General features: G+C 45.7%; 1 non-coding gene across 1 annotated transcript in view; it reads left to right on the top strand.

The window, feature by feature from the left end:
• Positions 1 to 216: 216 nt before the first annotated feature.
• The window catches only part of LOC8025919, a 211,691-nt gene continuing 190,247 nt past the window's right edge, over positions 217 to 21,660 (top strand). Inside the window, exon 1 of the transcript XR_006076746.1 lies at positions 217 to 745. This is a non-coding gene — a transcript (uncharacterized LOC8025919). The remainder of the gene's footprint in view (positions 746 to 21,660) is intronic.

Below are 21,660 nucleotides of genomic sequence, written 5' to 3'. Positions count from 1 at the left end.
CTACCTTCCTTACTGTTTCACAAAATCAATAGGAAAAAAAAAAAAAAAAAAAAAAGCTATACCGACCCGCGTTTATGCGCGCATTTCGAATACTCGCCCAGAGATGGAGCCACGCTCCTCACGCGTGACGTAGAGCAACGTCGATATGACGTCAGGGCGCGGGCGGAGCCGACGCCGACCAACTTTCGTTTATTCCCTTTATGGGTATGTGCCGGTCGGGGCGGGGAATCGCCTCCGCGCATGCGCGCGCCTCTCCCCACGGCTGCCGCCTGCATGGCTGCGCTCCAGGAAACGCAGACGGAGCAACGCCGAGACACCGCACGCCGAGACCGCATCCGCAGGCACGACTGTGCGACGTTTCACCAAAAGCCAGATGACTCCGAACCGACCCTAGCGTCGCATTTACGACCGATTCCGACCGTGCACACGAACTCTGAGCGACGCTGGTGCCGTCTGCTAGCCCAAAACTTGTCGTCTGCAAACACCTGTTGACGGCGACGAGTCCGCGCTTTGCGGGGCGGCGCGGGGTGGCTTGGAGAAATATCGAGCTGTGCGGAAAAGCCGACAGTCTGCTCTGCGCGCTCTCCGAAAGAAGGCTCTACCGACAACAAGAAAATCGACAGCCTGTGAGCGTTTTTTTTTTTTTTTTTCTTCTTTGCTGGATACGGGACAAGTTACGAGTCGACAGACACTTCCGGAGTCAACGAGTTTGGACAGTGCCACGTTTGGAGCACGTTGTTTGCAGGTAAGTTTTCTTTACGTGCCATGCTATAGTCATATTTCTGCAAATCTGCGGGACGCGAGGGGCTTGGATAATTGAATTACGACTGCTCAATTTTGCTTTTTTGTTGTCCTGGCAAGGACAAAAAAAAAAAAAAAAACAATTTTCTGGATAGCGAGATTGATCAGCCACGGCCTCGCCTTGTGTACCTTTAGTGACGATGGTGAACCAAGATTAAAGTTTAAATGAACTGCGCTACGATGTACTAGCAATAAAGGACACTGGGACTAAAAAGAGAGCACGACATGCACAAGTAAGGGCCTACTTGCGTAGGTGTGTCGTCTTCCTAGTTTCAGTGTCGTTTATTGATAGTCCTTCGCAGCGAAGTTCATTCCAAAGTGTGAAAAACAACCAACTAGCCCTACCTCAAGAATTGTTGGTCAAGAAACGGAGCTCATAATAAACTAACATTTGTTTTATGATATAAACAAAAAGAAAAAAAATATATCATTACTGCTGTATTTTCGTCGTGAAACAAATAATACGAATCAGCACGAAGGTGCAAACATCGTTAAGGTTTTGTCAGGCCTTTGATCTGTGAGCTTGATAATCATTATGACGTATAGATATGAGACGCAGATAAAGGGATAAAACTTTTTTATCGCAGCTTTTGAGGGAGTTGGAATTTTCACTAGCTGCAACATGATAATTTTAAAGTGCGGTTCAGATCTCTGAGACAACCGTAGGCGTGATGATGCTGACATGCTGATGCTGACAAACGATCATGTAATATGCTGACATAGCAGGCAGGCGAGAAAAATCTGCGCTATAAAATTCTGTAAAAGAATCGAATTAATATAAAAAAATACACGATTTTGTGAGCGAATAAATAAATATATATATATTTTTTTATGAAGGTTAGGAGTATTATACTGTATTTCACAGGTACGCTATAGTTACAATAACAACCTAAAAGTTAGCGACTGAAGATGTTCAGACATTTTAAGCACATAAAACACTCAGAGTTGTATTTCGTGTATTCACTAATTCCCAATGTCACAGTGGTCACGTTCAGAAGCCAAGTCACAATATCGAAATTCCCGCTGAGGATTTTTTCTCTCTCTCTCAGGTTCTTAACGTTTGGAACCTCATGTTTAGGTGGCATTATATGTCGACTCTTCATAATTCAACTGCGCTTTACACTTGCAATTATTTCCAACATAACGAACGATGTATGCATATAATCACAACGAAACAGTTTTAGGCTGGAAAGAAAAGCAATAAGAACAAACATAATTTAGATCAACATTGTTATGCGAGGTTTGGTCTGAATACCTGACAGTACAATTCTGTAAAAGGAGCTGAAATTATATATATATATATATATATAAAGAAAGATTATCCGCCCATTTAATTTGGCACGCCATCTCAAAATGTGGGACGGGCCCGAACGCCATGGCGCAGTCATCTTGCAATGGGCAGAACATTGTTCTATATTTCGAAAATTGCAGAACGCTTCGTCCTAAAAGTTACCCTCGCCTTTAAACTATAAATAGTCAAATCAGCTACTGGTATAGGAACATACGAGCGAATAAACAAATCACTGAAACACACACGCATACGCAAAAAGAAAAAAGAAGAGAACACACATTAAATCTTGTACGTTTCGGACGAGAGCGTTTATATCTCCAACCGAGAACTGGTTTCCTTACAACTATACTTCATGTTTCGTGATCTCCGACCAGCATTTTCACGACCGCTTCAGCGCGAAATTGGAGAAGAAAAGAAGGCTTATTATTATTTTTTTTTTTTCGCAGTCGTTTTTGGGTTTGTCAGACTCGAAGATTTGGGTGAGTGCCCTTGTATAACAAAAAAGAAAATAATAATAAAACCTAAATAGCGTGTTTTTCTTTCTTTCGTAGTATGAGGGAAAAAAAAAGAAGCAATGCCGAAAGTGGGATGTTTGACACAGACCCCATTCATCCAGCGGATTCGAAGAAGTATACGGACCGTGCACGAAGTTTCCCAAGATGTTGCTAAAGTTAACTCCGCGGCGCTAACATACTTGTACGCGGTGTACAGGTTCTCATGTACTACGCTTTCGGAAAACGTGCGAAGTGCTTTCCTTGTTTTCTTTTTCTTTTCTTCATACTCCAACAGCGTTTTGGGCTATATATATAGGGGAAAAAAATATACAACGAAAAACATAAACGTATATATCCTTCACTTTAATTGTCTCGTTTAGCGTGGGTGTGTGTGCCTTTAGAGATTTCTTTTTTTTTTTTTTTTTTTTTCTCTCTTCCATTTTCATACCGTGAGCATTTATGGCACGCGTGCCAGCAAGGTCGGAGACGAGGGAGGTCGTGAAAAGCGCCGAATTTCGTTTTTCGCAAGCCTCCAAAAAACTTTTTTTTTTATTTTTTTTTTATTGTGAATTTGAGTTGGGATTTTGTCTAAACAACAGCGAAGATTGAGAGCACCCGCTGTTGGGGTAATGCGGAAAAAGCAAGAAATGGCGCCTTAAAAAAAATAAAAAATAAACATTTTGGACAAGGATTGAGCTTGAAACCGTGTGTGTTACGCTACATCGACCGAGCTAAGCGGAGCAGGTGCTTGGCGGGAAGCTATAACGGTTGTTTTATGAGATCGAAAGTTTACACCCTATAGGGAGTGTTCAGTGGCGGCCATAGCTGTGTGCGCGAATGCTGTGCACGTGCTGCTGGCGAGCTTCCACGTTTCTTTTGCAACGTGCATTCCACACCATCAAGATTGCCGGTCTTAGCAGCCTATTAACGTGGGCTCATTCTGAGCATGCGCTCTAAACAGCACCCACAAATATGGCGTCGAGTGAATACTCCCTATAGCTTAATTATGCTGACGAAGACCGGGGAACGTGGGAGGGCTACCCTACCGATAAAGTGCGTGGTTGCGCTATAACTCCGCGGAGGTAAGCCCCATTGCCATCGCATGACCACCTTTCTGGGGCATTCCGTCGAATGAATAAAAAGAAAGTTTTCGAGGAGATGTCAGTATTTGACATGATTTGCGTTCCATATTATACCCGGGCAATTACGATACTCGGGAACATTACCATATTTTGTCAAGAAACACAGAAATTAACAGTTTTGTAAATTAACAAATTAAATTCAATGTAAAAAAAAAAATTGCAGAGCAGCGGAATAAAGACTATATGCGTGCAAATGCTTAATTGCCGCTTCTTTAAATTTAATGATTGTCGTCTTATATATTCTCGGGGAACATTGCGATGTTTGCTGTTGTTCGGTTGAAATTCTCATATTATTGCGCGAGTGCGCCATAAGACCCCAATCATCATCATCATCATCATATCAGTGCACGCGCCGAGGCGTTGATGGTCCAAGAAAGTTGGGGATGCATCATGGGGAACCCGGATACTTTTATTTATTTAATTTACTTATTTAATCGAGGTACCCTTCAACGCCCAAAAAGATTGCAAAAAAAAATAATAAAAGAAGGGTGGTACGTAGTTAAAACCACTATACACACACATAAAATAAAGTTTACGCAAAGGATAGAACCCTTTCTAAAAATATGTGCGACAAAAAGAAAAAAAAAAAAACAGGATCGTAACATACAATGTTACAAACAACAACAGCACGTTCAATTTTTATCGACAATCTGACGCGTATACGGTATAACTCGACACATGTCGTGTGCCGTGGTCTTTGTCGGCATGACCCGAGCCATATATATATATATATTCTGTTTCTACACTCTGATGGATCCAGCGGCCCCCCAAAGTGTATCGTATATGTTGCGTCACCTGGTTTAATATAGCAGCTCGTGCCGCGCCGAGCTCGTCGTACGGCCACCCCCGGCCAAACCAATCAAAGTGCGGCGATTTTTGCGTGCGTGGTTGGCTAAGCAGACGAGCGTCGTCGGGACGGTGCCCTGCGGTGGCGCTGCTGTCGGTAGTGCGCATGCGCAGATGCTTCACTCCTCCCTAATTTGGTTTCTGCGCTCGCGTAGTGCCCACACCTGGTGGGGGCAAAGCGGGCTCGTTCGGAAACACTGTGTTGGTCTTTATACCGTCGGCTGCGGTATAAAGTGTTTGTTTTTTGTTTTTGACTTTTTCAACACACTGCACCGCCATGTCTGCGAACTCCTCAAAAAGGTCGTAGTTTTACAATAAATATTCATGTGGGAACTTTGTAGATGGGAGCCTTTGATTACAAAAGAAAAAGGAAAACAAGCAACAACAACAGCAAAAAAAAAGTGAAAAAGAAAGTAACGTTTCATCAACGAGCCTACGTGAGCTAATCTCGTAGGGAGGGGGGCCGAAAAGTCGCATCCCACCAAAAATAATACCCCTCGGGTTTTTATTCTCAGCAGCGGCCGAGGAATTCGATTATCATAAGTAATGCGTTCCGACGAGGTCTCGATGGAGAAAGGCAGGCGAAAGCTCATCTACTATGCGCGTATTTAAATTTCCAACCGCCCGCGTAAATTTAGATAGCCTCTGAAATGATGGATTTTAGAGTCTCCCAGTAGGGGTGCAGGGCACAATGCCGGCCACCGCGCTCTTAATCTGTTCTTTGAGCGTTGGACGAAAAGTGCGACTCGCTCGCTCGCTCGGTCAATCAATTATTCGGACTTGCGTCGAGTGGACGTGCCCTTGTCGCGTTCAGACAAGTGTGCAGTGTGCAGTCATGGCGGCGATAGAACAACGACTGAAACTGATTCAGCAAGCGGGACCTCTCGCGAATGTGTCTTATGCCCTCAAGTGAAAGAGCTGGCTAGAGAAAAGAATGTATTCGACTCTTTTCGAAACCCCACCAAGCGACACTGGCGGTTGCCATTGTTGGGCTAGGCCAGGTGGCGCTAGCTACCGCCCGATATAAAGGGTTCAGCCGTTAGCATCCATCCATTCATGTGGTATTGAAGTGCACGGGGCTTGCCCTCGCCCTTCCGGCGGGGGCGACGGAATAGTCCGGGGTGCTAGAATTTTCAAACAAGAACGGATGATAGGGGTATTACAATAACAAAGAGGGAGATTAGGAGATTGGTGGAAATTATCTAGGGGCAATTGAATGACTTACAACTAGCTAGCACAGCTAGGGACGGGCGGAAAGGGGAAAATAGGGACTCTAGTCCACGCGGCTCCAGCCCAAAGTCTCAACCCTCTCTCCCAGTGGGCCCGGTGTTGGGGTAAAAGGAGAATCGGTGACTCCTTCGCCGGGAGGAAGACGCGGGGTGTGATGTTTTTAGTTGTTTTACCCGATCCCCCAAATGTCACCCTGGTGACATCCGACACCGCCTGGTGGTTGTTACAGCAGTTAGGAAAATTCAAAGGGGAAGAAAATGGGTCCAGAAGGGTCAAGGGAGGAATTAAACTTTTTTTTTTTTTTTTTGGTTTCCAGGATAGGTGGCGTAGCTACCGTTAGCTATAAAAGGTACGGCCGTTAGTATCCATCCATCTCCATTGAGCATTGAGTAACTCCATTGAGCACGAGGCATGTGATTTGATCGGAGATCCAGCCGAACTGTGACGCAGCACTCGTCGTTTATACGACCTGAGCCTATAGCTCACGCCGAACGCTAATGCAGTCTTCGGGTCGTATACGTGATCATTGTATAGGCACCCAAACAAAGGCGGACTCGAATAATTTGCGCAGAACCTACTAGATAGCACGCACTTTTTTTAACCTGATAAACCGGTGTAGGGTTCCTATAGTAACTTTCATTTAAAGGAACATGAAACCTCCCAAATAACTTCACTTTTTTAAATTATAATTATGAATGCTCGAAGTGCCTGAATAAGAACACATATGTCAAAAAAGTAACCTATCCCCCCCCCCTCCCCCCCCCCCCAAAAAAAAAAGAATAAATAAAAATTTAAGAGCTATTACGAAAAACGTTTCTATTTCATGGTCGATGTCTCAAAATAGAAGCCGCATGTTTCAAAATAGCTCCCGAGTTAAAAAAAAAGGCATTGTTTTTTGTTTTTTTTAATTACTTAAAATATTGCTTTCATGTGTCCAATATAAAACTTCTTTGCTGGATTCAATATCAACTTTATAACTGTTCGAAGTCTCGGAAGGTAGAGGAAGAGTTCAACTTGCAGTGATGTTAAAAGATGTCATTCCTACCTGCACTAAGACGGCATTGAGAGCTGAAAACTTCAAGAATGACTATGCGACACAAAAAGACAAAACGTGCAAAAAAAAAAAAATTACGTTGTTCGTTTACTTTTTTTAGAGAGTTAGTAAAATTCGTTCTTTCTTGTATCATTTCGATTCTTGTATCGTTCCACGAGCACTGAGGCCTTTCAAAATCTTTATTTCTCAATTCCACGTAGAGTACGCACTGAACGCGCACCCGTTGATTATAACAATTATATTCTTTCAAAAACAAACAAAAAGAAAACATGGCTGTCAGTGATAATTACCAGGACAGAAAAATTCACCGCGTGTGGTTATCTCTGCAGCTAAACTCAAAATGTATGTTCGGAATTTATGTCGCCTTCCACAGAAACACATTTTTTTTGCGTCTAGCGCGAGCTTTCCTGTTTCCCCGTATTGTTTTGACCACATACCGTCAGCAGGACCGAGCGACCAATGAGGAGAGAGAACGCTCCAGTGACGTCACTTTCTGGGGCCTTCCTCCTTTCCCCAAGCGCACCGAAATCGACTTGAGAGAGAGACCCACATGTTGGCATAGGGACAGGAAACTTGGCAAAAAAAATATTTTCTTAGTATTTTTTTTTTTTTTTTTTTTTTGCCATTGCTTCTTTGTGTGTTTCTTCCCTGCTCAGCGGGCTCGCCCACTCGCTTGCGTTCTCGTGGCATTGGCAGGCGAGACTGGAACCTAGAATTAAGCAAAAGAAAAAAAAAAAAAAACTAGATTTCAGTGCGCGGATTAATTTACGTAAACGTTTACCTATGGGATAATCCTACCGCTGAGGCTGCATGTTTCGCTTTCAACGCGAATGAATTTGGGCCCATTTATTTGACGTAACTATTGGGGAGGGGGACGTGGGAGGGGAAGTTTGCTTTTGGGGGGACATGATGTAAGAAACAGCTGTTTGAGATGCGAGTTCGCAAACTCCTTTCATAATGTGGAATCAGCGCATTTCCCATTTACGTTATATTCGTTTTTTTTTTTTTTTTTTTTTTTCGCTCTCGATAAATTATTCTTGAACTACCCGAACTAAACATATTCTCAAAATACCGAGGCTTTATTATTTTCCGCATGCTAGTTATTTCTTCTAAATTTAATACAGCTGTTGTGTGAAAGCAAGTGGAGGTGATGAGAACCAACATTCAAACTTTTTCGCGCTCTCCAATGAGGTGACGTCACATGTCGTATAACTTGCAAGCCAGGTAAAATGCCTAAAAAAACAGTATTTTTCTTACGTGCTTTTTTTTTTCTTAGAATACATTTTGCGCTCAAAAGACAAGGACACAAAGACGAGAATCAGACACCACAGTGCGCTACTGACAACTGATTTTATTTCATGCAGCGTCACTTATTTTATTACATGAAACGTCACTTCTTTTATTACATGAAACGCCACACAAGTTCCAAAACCAACTAGCCTAACAATCTACTCTACTGAATTTGTTTTCTTATTTCACGTTTTCTTTCTAGCGCGGTGACTTGTCGGCAATACTATGCACGTTCCTCTAAAAAAAAAAAAAAAAAAAAAAAGGTTGTTGATTACAATTACGATTAGTCTCGGTTAAGAGTTATTCAATTAGATTACTCGATTGAGACGAAAAGTAATTGACTGTTACTTAAAAAAGTAACCGTCACTTATCCGATTACTTCAGACTTTCAAAACGACACTTTTCAAGCCGGTTTGAAATCGGTTTCAAGAAGGATGAAACGAACACAAAGGGAGACGCACATTTTCATGCTCCTTTTACGTCAACTTCGCTCGATAAATAACAATCGCGACTCCAGACTGTAGCGTGTATATCTTACGAGAATCGTCCCCTGCGTTTACGCGAGTGTCGTGTCATTGTAGCGCGTATCTTAGTAGCCATACCTTTGCAGGTTGTAGCGTACGGTGTATCTTTATCCACTGCGCTTACGCTTGTAGCATATATCTTAGTATACCGGAGCGAGGGAAACAATTAACGTAATGGAGGTATAGGACCGGCGAGTCATGGCACGCAGCTGAGTAACCTTAATGTGGCGCGACTATATACATAGACGCGTCCCGCGAGCTCGCTCTCAAAATTAGTGAGCCCGCGCAATTCCAAGCTCACTACAAACTCGAACCATATATCGTGGCAGTCGCTTACTTTATTACTTTAATTACCACGTCGCAGATCCGGTCTTACGATGCACGACCCTACATAGTTCGCTGTGAACCGTATACACGCGCGTTTGTTTGATACTAATTGGAGTCACCTATCCTCGTTAGCATACATACTGTCGTTGCATATACATGCAACCATTAGAGCCACCCACCCACGTTCTGCCCAATTGTTTCGACATCTACAAGCCAACTTGTTGTTTTTTTTTGGTAACGAGCCGAGGTGCGCTATACGGATACGTATACTAATGCGCGGTATAACGCCGCTGATACGTCGTACGAAGGACAGCCTGCAAACGGTGTTTGGGGCGTGCTTCTTCCACGTATACGGACGGTCTTTTCACATTGATCTTACAAAAACATCCCTGCAGACATGTTGGAAGCGGACAATATGTGTGAAGCACGTGTGTCTTTTTAGATGTAGGCTAGGTGGCGCAAGTTACCGCCCGTTACGAAGGGTATAGCCATTAACATCCATCCATCCAAAGCTAGACGCGTGTCTGCAGATACTTCTCTCATCACTGTCAGCAGCCAATGCCGTGCGTTTTGTATGAGGAATCGTAGCCTCCTGTATACTGACAGAGCCTGGCAGATCGCCACGAGAGGCGCCGCCGAAATGGAAAAGGTGGAACGGCAGACAACGGATGAGAGGAGAGCCACGTCACTGGCGCCCCGCCGCGGCGAGACGCCGAAACACACTTCTCCCGAACGAACAAGTGTTTCGGGTCCTCGTCGCTGCAAAAGCTGTGCGCTGACGTCCAGGTTCCCCGGGTTCCCCGAGAAATGGCTCTTTGATGCTCTGTGCTACCAGGTCCTCGCGCTCCAAATCTGGGCATTCTATGCATGGAGAATAGAAGGGTAGGAGAGGGCATGACGTCGGCCGCGTAGCCTCCACAAGCCATGCTCCCTTGACGCCTCGCTTCTTTCTCATTTTCCTCCTTACTCTCCTCACTTATCATGCCAACGTGACCATATCATGTGACCATAGCTAGCCTTCGTCTTACTATACACCTTTGCAAGTGGGATCCCGGCTTAACCTCGAACCGCGCGCCAAGGTGAGGCGGACCTATACTCTCCACCCAGGACGTTCGCTGGTTGTCGTACAATGTTGCCAAGCGTCTCTCGCCGAAGCGTACACCACTGAGCGCAGAAAGAAATTTTAAAAAATAATTATAAAACGTACACGTGTCGTCTTCGACAGCGAAATAGCAAGGACAATTAAATAAAATGCCTAAAGCGGTAACAAATCGAAAATTTTCAAAAAGATCTAAAGTCTCAAGGCGCTCTCTTCAGAATGCGCCAAAAGTCGCATGGCCTTTGCATCAACGATGGCTGCGCTCGCGGCAGCTCTGGCTTCCACAACATGCAGGAACAGAGGCTGCGATCGTTATAAAGTCAGCTCCAACCCTGAAAGATGCCCCGTCCTACAATATGTGACGCTACGATTCTGTGTGGATACCTCCTCCTGCGTTCCGAGACAGTAATTGTGCGGCTAACGTAAGCCATCAACGATGCAGCAAACGGCACCATCTTGTCATCGCGCACCCCAATGACGTGCCCCTGGCGCACCCCAGCTACAGTGACCCCAGCATGGCGGAAACGGTACGGGGCGCCAGCATTGCTCAAAATGGCAGGGCACATGAGCCTTTCTTGCAAACGTGTATAGGCTACTAGAATACACCACAGTCTAACCTTCGATCTGATAAAACCTACCAGACGGAGCGCGCTCAAGCCTGCAAGGAGTCCTTCTACAATCAACCATCCATCTCTCACGTGACATGTCACGCGCACCAATCGCCAGAGAGATCTGCGGTCACGCTGGGCACAAAATCGTTTAAACTTTTTATGACTAGGCTTCACCAATCTTGCAACTTGCCCCCTCCTAGTACTTCTAACCTCCTTGATTTTATGGCTCCGTCGTCGAACTGCCAGGCTTTGTGAGTATAGAGGAGGCTATGGACGTATACGAGCAGTGTAACTCGAAGTTTCTCCAATTAGTCCTCGCGCCTTTTGTGCTTTGTAATCGGGCATCGACTGTTCACGAGTGCACGAAATGACCCACTAAACAGACGCATACGTCTATTTAGCGTTGTTTATTCTAATTTACTTACGAAGAGGGTGGTGTGAGTCGCCGTCTAGCTTTCTGAATGCTCTATTATACCTACGCGTATCTCTATTCTCGTTTGTTTTTGTTTCACGATAACCGAGGGCTCTTACACCTAGCCTGCCGAAATAAATCGCGCAACCTTGTAGAAGAAAGAAAGAAAAAACACATTAAAATAAGCCCACGCACGGAAAGGAACGAATGATATATGGGGCGCGGGGAAAAAAAGAAGAAAATATAATATATGAAAAGATATATCCCCTCCCCGTCGGCAGGTGTTTCGTGACGAGTCTCCATTCTTTTAAGTCCGCCAGTTTCGTAACTCGAATCTCCTTGTATATCTTTTTGGTCGTTAGTGCTTCCTCAATGTCCCATTTCTTTTTGAAAATATTTATCGGCAAGCCGCTGGCACAGCCGGCAGTCGGCATTAATGGAGGACAGGCTTAGGCGTCGTGATGACCTTGCTCTTGAACCTGCTCAGACGAGAATGGAGGGGGGAGGGGGGACACCAGGGGCACTCCGCCATTTAATGTTCAACTTCCCTTTCCCCTCTCCCTCCCGCCTTCACTTATGCGCTCTGCCGTTTCTTTGTTCTTTCCTTATCTCTTACATCTTTCTTGGTACCCCCGGTAACTTCCGTTGGCTCGCGGGGTGGAGTAGCAGGAGGCATCCAAGTTGGAGAAAGTGCACAATCTTCGTTTTGTTTCTTGGCTGTACGAGTCTCTTGTCCCTATACCTCGATTACGCTTCCTGCGGGTGTCGAGCTTACTTGGAAGTCGTCTGCCCCCCCCCCCCCCCCCCCCCCCCCCCCTATCTCCCCCCAAGTTGGGAAGCTGTCGGCGAGGTGTCGAGGAATGATTCAAGATTGCGTCAGAGCTCGTGGCTTTCGCTTTTTTTCCCCGCCACCGCGCCTGTTTGTAGATGGAGCTCACGATGTCGCCTTTCACTTGCGCTCCCACGTCAAGGTCGTCCCATATAAACCTACGCGTGACCATGAAGACAGTACGTTCCCGAGTAGACGCGTTATTCGGGGTGCCGCTTGCCACTCTTGCACTATACACTACGTCCGAATGTTGTATAGGCAACCCCTCTCTGTGTGTGGTATACACCGGAATGTCCTCGGAGACTTGCGTTGCGTCTGCTGAAACCATGTATTTATGTATTCGAACGACCCCAGAGCGCTCGCGAGGGCGTTATAGCAAAAAAAGAACAAATACAAAAAAAAAAAAAAAAAAAAAATCAACCCATTTTTTTTAAGCAATCAGAAACTGTTGGAGGTGGGTCGCGTGTTTGAATACAGCTGACATTTGTCGGATGATTCATTTCTGGAACTTCTCTTCGTTACTGTGGCGCTCGCCAATTTGGTTGACATTGTCTCGGACGAGGTGCCTCGTGACGTCACGTGACGTCACGGTGTCACATGGGCACCGTCCGCCAAATTTAAATACGGGAGTTGCGCGCAGCATTGTGCAACGTGTCGGCTGTTGCCGCAGTTCATTTGCATGACACTACAAGGAACCGGGATTCTTTTTTTTTTAAATATATTATTACTTGGTATTGAGAATATCGCAATAACTATTCTGACAGCCTGAGGGCAGTCACCGAGACGGGAGAAGAATATACTGCGTGCATATCCTTTCGCGTTTCGTGGAACTACGGTGCCTCCGACTTCTTTAAATGATAATCGGACGCAAGCGGTCTACCATTACGAGAATAAAGCTTCTCTTTTTCTACGACTCTGTCGGCGACGACGACTGTTGTGAAACTGTGGAACGAGATTGTCGCTCGGGATAAGGAGAGATGTTGTTCGGGAGCAACAAAGGAAACACTAGCTACAATTTAACGACGTCGACTCCTTCGGGGAATGAACCAAGGCCCCGTGAATAAAGGAAAGCGAAAATTTCACTTTCTCTCTCTATCTCGCTCCCTCCTAGTCTCACAGACATGGAAACAGAATGAGAACATGAATAAAAGCTGCACACGCTCATCACTCAAATGGAGTACTCTTCTTGGCCCACATGGTATAGAGTGAACTCGAAGGGAAACTTGAAACAGAAAAAGAACCCCGAGCCTTCGAAGAGTATAATAGACCGGATGAATGGATGGGTGGATGGATGGAGCGGATCCCTTTTAATCGGGCGGCAGCTTGCGCCACCTAGTCAGTTTGTTTTCCTCTTTTTCAAAAATACTCGCCATTTTTTCTTTGACAGACTCTAACAGACCCTGGCGGGACCTAACAGAGCGAGAACGTCAGGGCGTGTCTCTTAAATGTCCGGGCCTCCAGCACGCGCTCCATGCCTTCCGTTGTACTTCTACTGCACGCGAGACGCCAAAGCGTTGTCGAAGGTATATACGAAGCTCGCGCTGGAAGCGGGACGACCGAAGCTCCTCCCTGCCGTTCTCACCCTTTCAGTGACTACGCGGAGCGCAAGTTCGTCTGCTTCTTGAGCAGGGTTGTTGTTGCGGTGCCGTCAGAACGCCTGAGCTCTGATTGGCTCCGACTGGAAGGGTAGGGTGGTAGACCTCGAGGCAGCTAGCACTGAGTCTACCCACTATCCTTCCCATCGGAGCCGATCAGAGCTCAGGTATTCTGGCGTCACTGCAACCCCTGCGCAAGAAGCAGAAGAAACTACGCTCCGCAAAGAGCTGCCGCGCCATTTATCCGAGTCTCGTTGTTCGCGGGCACGTCCACTGACCGCTGATTAGACACGAGCGCTGCCTCAGTGCTCGGCGAGGACTCGGCATCCAATCACAAGCTTTGTGCCCGAGAAATGGCGACCGCCGATGTTGCTCGATGGGATTCAAAGAAAAAATTAATAAAGGGTCTACTACGATGTTGTTTATAGAAACGTTGACTACCCTCATGATATACTTCGTAGTGCAATTGAGGATTTAAAGCTCCCCTTTGAAACTTTCAAACTCTAAGCGCTTTTGACCGTCGGACGCGGTATTTACTTTCGATGGTTACACGCCTATAGTGTAACTTTCGGAGCAGTGAGCTGCCTGCTGCGTTGTTCCCCTAGTGTTGTTCCGATTTATTTTAAGGCTCGGTTCGATGCGACAGATCTCCTTTTTTAGAAATTCCTATGGAGCAAATTTTTTATGCCAATGCCAATTTATGCCAATTTTTTTGTTTTATTTTTTTATAAACAAAAAATGATCGAATGACATCTTTCGGTGAATTGAAGTGAGTATCAGAATTAAAAAAAAAAACAAAGAAACAACAGCGATTAACGTTTTTGAAGGAACGAAACTCTTTTAATACTGCCCGCTAACTTATGAACCGGAATATTAAAAGCGAGGCTCATTTAAGCAGCTCTGAATCTTTAAAAGTCAAGATTTGATAAAACTGCAGTGTACGATGGAAAGCGGCTAGGAGCCCACTTTATTGTAGAGCGTCAGTAGCAAACACGAGAACCGTGGACCAAAGAGGGAGAGACGACAGCTGAATTGTGTTTCGAGGGTGGCCTTGCAAGAGAAAGTGTCATTCTCTAGAAGAATAACGTTGTTTTTCTTGAAAAAAAAAATAAAATAAAGGTATTATTATTATTATTATAACTCTGCATCCGAACTAACACGATACCAATACGATGATCGGACCTCAATCGACGGTGCTATCATCTTTGATTTCGCTCGGACATAAACACCAACTCTATGCGGAGCAAAAATTCGTCTGCTCTTGCACAGGCGTTGCGATCATGTCAGAACGCCGAGCTCTTATTGGATAATTAAAAAAAAAAAATAGTTAGTAGACCTCAAGGCATCAAGCATTGAGATCTATATCTACTATCTTTCGATCAGAGCCAATCAGAGCTCAGCGCCTTTCTGACGTCACCGGAACTCCTGCGCAATTAAGAAGCAGACGAACTTCCGCTCCGCATTCCCTGTCGTCTCGCCACGGCGGGGGCGCTGCTGTCTGCACTGCGCATGCGCAGATGCTTCTGCTCATTCGAATTTGGTTTCTGTGGACGTGTAATGGTGTGGGCAAACGTGCGGTTCTTTGTAAACAGGGTGTTTGTGTATAGCGAAACGAAGTATACAGGGCGTTCCCGAGAAAAGATAACCGTGTTTTTCGCTCCAGGGTAAGGAACTATTCATCGCAGAAAGCTCAAACTTCGTGAGAATGTGATGCTAGCGGTTCGGATAGAACGCGAAAGTTTGAGAACATGACGTTACCTGGATCGAAAGATATTTGAGAAAAAACGAAATTTTATGAGCCGCGACATCCACCTAAAGCCTAATATTGTCAAAACGAGAACTGACATCGTGGGGGCTTGTTATATCTATTGCAATAAAAACAACTTGTCAGCTAAAAACAACAAAAACAAAAACAATATCTTTTTTTCTTCCTGACAAGTGTTTTCCATTGATATAAAAGTCCCACAAGTGCCCAGAATGTCGAGTTCTCTTTTGACAATATTAGGCTTAGGTGCACGTCGGCTCGTAGAGAAGTTTTACTTTCCCCAATTATCTTTTCATCTAGGTAACGTCACGTTCTCAAACTTTCGCGTCCAATCCCAATAGCACACTCTCACGAAGCCTTTGAGCTCTGGGCGATCCATATAGCTTATTTAGCCGCACAGAAAAACACGGTACGCCTTTCTCGGAAACTCCCTGTAAACCTGAACCATTTTTTTATATATAAAATGGCATTGATGTACGAATAAGCTTCAATTCACAAATTTTTTTTTTCTTTCCAGTTTCAAAAGCTTGGCGTATCCTCTACGATTTCCATTCATGCCGATTCACCACCGACCGCAATCTGCGGACTGGAGCGAACACAATTGAGAAACGATTTTAAGGGTACGGGGTTGGCCGCCGGTCTTTTCAACCCCTGTATACGGGAAACCATAGACTCGCTTTCGAACCTCACGTACAATGAGCCTATATTCGGGTCCAAAACGAACTTCCTGCTGCGCCGACCGCGCATAGCGTTTTCGGAAAGCTTTTAAACCTTCTTTTATTTATTTATTTTTTCGGGCCGACTATACGCATCCGCAGAAACAAATAAAAACCATACACAGAACAATATATAAATAAACGCAGACACACGGCAGAATCTGTGTGGAGTCTTCACCGTTGGTAGCAGCGCAGAACCTGTGTATCAAGGAACGTCCGACGATCAACTTTGCCTTTTTTTTTATATATATAGCCGTGAGGGTTCGATGTGTTTTTTCTATAGACTGACCTACTGCGACTTGTGTAGGGGAAAACGTAGCTTTCCTTTCGGCCATCTTTATTTGCTCGTCGTTCGTGGAAACGATTTCCTTTCCCGATATTCCATTTAGAGGGGCGTGAAGTCTAGTTATATTGACTCGGGGAAAGTGTCTCCTTATCGAATCCGCTGTTGCTTCGTTCGAGAAAGAAAAAAAAAAATTAAGAGAAAAAAAATGGAAAAAAAGGGGGGGGGGGGGGGGGGGTCTTTGAACCTATTTTGAGGGGCGTGAAGTTTAATTTTACCCTCGATTCCGCGTGTGGCCTGTCGGAAAATCATTAATAGGCACGACTGGAAGGAGAAATACATGTTTTTCTGGAATCTGTAGGAAGATATTGTGGTCTATGCAAGTGGTCGGGGGATGTATACAACTCCTGACTTAGGGACGAAAAAAGGTACAGCAGATATGGACCCCGATGCTACAGTGTGGTCAGTGTGGAAAATAACAAAGTCAGTATTACTTAAATCGTGATCTAAATTAGGATTGAAAGCTCCCCAAAGTTACTATGATGATTTAAATCAGACCTTACCGCGAGCGTAATAAAAAAAAAAAAAAATGTAGATGTTTATTTAGCGAGTTGTCTATAAGGGTTGCCTATATTTTGATTCTTTCCACGTGCATTTATATATTGTAACAGAATCCACAAATAAACGAGCAAGAAGAATAAATTCCTGATTCGAATTCTAGTTCGCACGTAAGAAAACACCACGTAGCTTGCTCAATCTAATCTAAGTTTGCTCGCTAAAAAGCGCCGCTCTTTTGAGAAAATTGGAGCCTTTAGCTATTTTCTCAGCTTCCACATTTGTTTAACAGCTACGTGCTGTTTTGCTATACAAGCAACTCTGAATGCGACAGAAAGAAACAACAAAACAAAGCAGGGAAAGTATCCGTGCGTACGCACGCCAAGAGACCGACAGAGACAGAGATACACAGAAAGAGAGAGAGAGAGAGGTAGAGACATAGATGGATGGATGAATCCAGCTGAGCCCTTTGGATCGGGCGGTAGCTTACGCCACCTAGCCATTTAGTTTTACCATTTAAGCTTAGAACATTTAAATGTGAAAACTATATTCACAAACAGACCTTGCATCTGGCCCCTAGTGGTTAAATTGGGAACTACACCGATGGGGACAACGACAATATCGATTACTTGTTTGCCTTTTGACAAAGCGCTCGATCCACGTAGCCGAGCGTTGCGCCATATTGTTCTGTATCCTCGCCAATAACACTTCTGTCTTACATGATCTTGATGTCTGCTTTACGGGACCATATACCACCACAACGCACATTAATAATAATAAAAAAAAAAAACGTTGTTGAAAGGTTGATTTGGAAACGTACCCCCTTCAGAACTGCGCGCCACTTACTAAGTGATGCTCGAATCGTTCGAGTCTGCCATTGTTTAGTTACGTACTCTAAGCATGTATTTACTGTACAGCCAGAATTCGACGTGAACTCGTATCAGCTCGCGAACCGAAAACAAGTGCTGCGTCAGCCATCAGCCAGGACTCGAATCCGGTCACATGTTTCTTGGCGCAGAAATGGCGGCCGCCAGTGTTGCTCGATGGATTTCTGAAAAGGGAAAAGAAAGAAGTCTCAGAGGGTTTCTTTCTTTTTCATTTTTTAGTGCGGCCTCTAAAGAGTGCTCGTATGTTGCCTCGATGGAGAACGCAGAGTCATGGCCAGAGTGGCATCGTGTTCTCAAAGGCGACAAAAATCGGCTGGGAGCTTTTTGAAATTAAAAACACGAGCAAACATGGCCGGAAGATGTTCCCACAGAACTTCATATCTAGGATCGAAAGTGGCTCATTATTTCTTTCGTTGGTGTATTACAGTAACTAAAATTATGTTACTAAGTAAAAAAAAGATCACATTAAAGCCGAGACAATATATCTTCCAGGTGTCTAAACATACAGTCGTCAGAATTTAATAATCAAAGTTGATTTAAAGGACGGTCCAGACGATTTTCGTTGTACGGGTATAACGGGGTGCCAGAAAAGCTAAACATTACATTCTCTGATGGCAGGATTCGAAGGCTGGGTGCGGATTAGGGGACCACCGAGGAACTATTTTTCTAGGCGTGTTTTTCTTCGAACGAAGGTCGTCGACGAAAATAAACGGAGGCGACATAAACGAACTCCACCTTCATTCGACCGGGCATAGGATTTCCGTCACACACTGCTGCGGCGAAGATCTTTCTTTCGACGTGGAGAACCACGCTTTGACGTCGTGCGTTGGGAATGAACCCCGATTGTGTTGTGTGTAGTTTAGACAGCGGGAAGCCCCATGTGGGGCTTCCCGCTGTCTAATGTGTGTCTTGTGTCTCCGCTGTATATGAGACATCTAGCTATTGCAGTGCACCTAGTGGCGTCACTATAGGAGGGAGCGGAGGGGGGGAGGGGGGGGGGGGGGGGGAGTATGCCACCTCCCCGGTTGCCGCTGACCCTGGTGAAGCCACTGGGTACGTCTGCTAGCATCAGCGGCCGGGAGTTGGGACGCCGTGACGACAGCTAGCGGCACTCACGTCCCGTGCTCGTACTTTTTGCCGGGACGTCGGGCACACCAACCGCCAGGATCGCGACATCCGACAGCACGACACTCCGGCGCCTGGATGTCCGATTTTGGTAACCACGAAAGGGAGACAATTCAATTCAATGTTTATTTACCATTTTTTACAATGGCGGGGGCTGGGAAAAAAAGCTGCATGGACAGCTTGACGAGTTCCCAGCACCACAAAAATTTCAACAGCAGCGGCAATGCGAGTTCACACACAGGCTATACATATACATACAAACCAAGATCTAATTCGCCTCTCGCCGAGCGAGCAAAGGTAGCGTTCGCAGACGGTTCGTCTGCCAACGCTGGCGAACACCGTGATTCGTCTGCTACGAAGCACCCTTTTGTAGACGAACGTAAACAAAGAAAACACCGTATGTCGTCCACTAACCGACAGACAGAAAAGAAAAAAAAAGAAGCTGATCGTGTGCTGCGAGCCGAGTACAGCGGCGAAGCGACATCGGACCAAGGCAGACATCGTGGCCGTCTCCTCTTTCACGTTGGGAGCCAATGACAACTCCCGCTTCATTTGGCAATGTCATGTTGTTCCGCTGCTGTGCACAAACTGATGTCGACCGGTGGATAAAGGAGTACTAAGTGCAAGCACACATCAGAGTCCGCGAGACCTCTCTCGCTATTTGTTTTTTGCCGAATCGTTTTCTCCACAACGTTGCCCGGCGGTGAGCTCGCGAACGGGTCAAAAATGTCTCGTTAGTTGATTACGCGCAAGCCGTATGGCGTCGCGTCCAATCAGGAGCCGAGAACGCTCTCGATTTCACCTTGACCAAAATCGGACCCATGTCACGTCATGTATTGCCACTTCGGAACCACTTCTAATGTACGATCGGGATAGGACGGTAAACATACCAGTCGAAGTCGCGTTTCAGGAACCCCGTAACGTACCTAACCCTTCTTTTCCATCCTTCCGATCTTCCCCCTCTCCCTTAAATGACCCTAACCCCTTCTCCGGAACAACACCGACAAAAGAAAGGAAGCGAGGAGAGCGTCCTGGCTAACGAGGACGAGGCCTGCCATGTTCGCTAAGCGCAATTAGTTTCCCCGCCTAATGTCCTGGTTCTGGCGGCTAGACCCGGAGACTCCGGGTGCCGAGCGCATTCCACAGCGGGAACTTGGAAGCAGAGTCCGCGCCGGGTAATTCGGGACACCCACGCGAAGCGGGCTCCACGCGAAGCGTGATGGCCGACACTCTCGGAGCCGAATTGCTTCTTTGCTGGGGCACACGAGGGCAGGGCCGTACGCGTATCCCCGCGTTACCGTGGGCGGCGGTGACAGCGCGACTTGGTCTCTGGAATGCCGGCAAGTCTTACAGAAGTATACGGGTACACTCTAAGTGCGAAGATACGTACCGGTGTCGCAAGGAATTGGACGTGCCGCGGTAGTGGTGGCCTTGCTTTCTTCTACGACGAGGAGGAAGCACTGCAGTTGAACCCTTTCATTGCCCGAGGGGGGGGGGGGGGGGAATTAACTAGGAACGCTTTGTCCAAGTTGTTTTCTACGGAGCTGAGTGTTCACCCAACACAAAGCCTGTGGGCAATCTTTTTTTTTACGTTATGTTTTTTGTACGCGATTGGACTCAAGGTTTTGCGTCAGGGTTCGGCTGAAACCATCGCTGAAAAAGACCCTTTGCACAAAATTCCAAAACGCCGGGCGCGAAGTCTGGAACACTGATTCTTGCCACAACGGGAGAAAGCAAGAGGGTACGTAACGCAGTTGTTCGCCTGCTTTCGCCACTCGTCTTCGCCTCTGTCACCTGCTAGAACCGACTTTACCTTGAGTTTCCGGCGTTCCTTTTTATATTGAGGACGGGGCTGCACTTTTTGCAGCAGGTCTATTGGTGCTCTACTGATTGAACAGGAAAGCTAACTGTGCGGAGACGCTGCGTTCGGCTGTCAGCCGAGCTCTACGTCAAAACACAAACAAATAATGCATGTTGTTGTTGCTCCCATGGCCTTAGTTCTCATTTTAGCCGCTAGAGACGCAAAGGTTGTATCCCCCCCCCCCCCCCCCCCCCCCCCCCCCCCCCAATACATGTCAGTGTCTTAAAAAAAAATTTGAACCCATCGATATTTTTGCTATTCTCAACTCTAAAAGAAGCGACGAAACCCAGCGAAGAGACGGGAGGGAGAAGAGATAGGAGATACCGCCTGTACAAGCGTGCAGCGAAAACTGGCGTGTCCTGGCGGCTGAAATGCGAAACTGAGGAAAGGGGATTGAAATGCAAATGCTACGAGTTCTCCATGCCGGTAACACAGATGCTACCTGTAAAAGTGTTACATGATTACTTCAACTTTGCTTCACTATATCGGTGTTATCAATAGATAGGGTCCAGGGCATGTATCAGTCCGGATCACGTATCGCTAAAACGAATGACCTAAGCGAGAAAAAAAAAATACTGCAGTAAATGGATTGCATTACAAAATTAGTCAATGGTTATGTTTTCATGAATACAATACTATTGGATCATGTAGGTTCTCAACCGCATCACACGCACCAATTCCACTTCTTCCTTTTTGTTTCATCCCTTCATAACCATATATCTCTCGGTGACGCACACTACTGTCGTATTCACGCAAACGCGCGGTTTATAATAAGATAAATAACCACCAACAGGGAAACAGTGAAAGCAATCAACACACTGGATCCTTCACAACTGCTTATAGACAACTTTCTAGCAGACAATACACGACAATACATCCAGTGGTGTCACCAGGATCTATAGTCATGTATTTGCATCAAAAAG

Source organism: Ixodes scapularis, unplaced genomic scaffold (genome assembly GCF_016920785.2).
Source record: "Ixodes scapularis isolate PalLabHiFi unplaced genomic scaffold, ASM1692078v2 PGA_scaffold8__174_contigs__length_109621045, whole genome shotgun sequence".
NCBI classification, from domain to species: domain Eukaryota; kingdom Metazoa; phylum Arthropoda; class Arachnida; order Ixodida; family Ixodidae; genus Ixodes; species Ixodes scapularis.
The sequence above is the reverse complement of the archived record's forward strand: the minus strand, read 5'-3'. Positions and strand labels throughout refer to the sequence as shown.